This window comes from Atta colombica, unplaced genomic scaffold (genome assembly GCF_001594045.1).
Source record: "Atta colombica isolate Treedump-2 unplaced genomic scaffold, Acol1.0 scaffold135, whole genome shotgun sequence".
NCBI classification, from domain to species: Eukaryota; Metazoa; Arthropoda; class Insecta; order Hymenoptera; family Formicidae; genus Atta; species Atta colombica.
In genome coordinates, this window is record NW_017259223.1 from 1103814 (window position 1) to 1104537 (window position 724).

Sequence of the window (724 nt, forward strand, 5' to 3'; positions counted from 1 at the left end):
TAACAAGAGTTGACGATGCCGCGTTGAGCGTCTTTCATACGAGCGGCAGCGATAATGCGAAAAACGATACCGATGCAAACGCACCTAGCAGTCTAGCTGCCTACTCGACCCAACACCCAACTGAAGTCTGAACGGTACGAGACTACGTAGAGATGACGCGCTCGCTTCGCCCTGCGGCCTGTCTGCCTGCGCTCGTTCGCTCGCTCGCCTGACAGCCTCGAATCCTCCCCCTTCGCCGTACCCAGCAGTGAATATCCCCACTCCTCGGCCGCGCTCTACCCGCGTCAGGCCACGACGCCGACCCCTTCCTCATCGACGTACAAACAGCGATCGCCCCCACTAGTCCATGCTACTTGTTGATCTTCGTCCAGGAATGCATAACTATGCTTCGCACCCGATTCTCTCTTCTTTCGATCTAAAGAAAGAAATAGGGATGTTTAATTGTTTATTGATATTCTATAATATCGAATATTCGATATTTTTTGCAGCTCGATATAAAAATATCGAATAAAAAATTATGAATAAAATATCGACTAGATATTTTTTTTACTATTCATATTCCGCTCTCCATGTTTTTTCATGAATATTTTTAATTTTCAAAACTTTCTTCTTTGAAGGCCTATCTAGTCGAAACATACATAGTAGCTGTACAATACAGTGCACAAAAAATCGACCAATTAAACGTCTCTCATATAAAAATCCCGATATTGAGATTGTATGATAT

General features: G+C 43.9%; 1 protein-coding gene across 3 annotated transcripts in view; it reads right to left on the reverse strand.

Annotated features, from left to right (window-relative positions):
• LOC108684547 (DE-cadherin-like) overlaps positions 1-186 on the reverse strand; it is a 141267-nt gene extending 141081 nt beyond the window's left edge. For all 3 annotated transcript variants that reach the window (XM_018188928.1, XM_018188929.1, XM_018188927.1), the window contains exon 1: positions 85-186. The gene's annotated coding sequence lies outside the window, so the exon portion shown is untranslated. The remainder of the gene's footprint in view (positions 1-84) is intronic.
• Between the last annotated feature and the right edge of the window lie 538 nt (positions 187-724).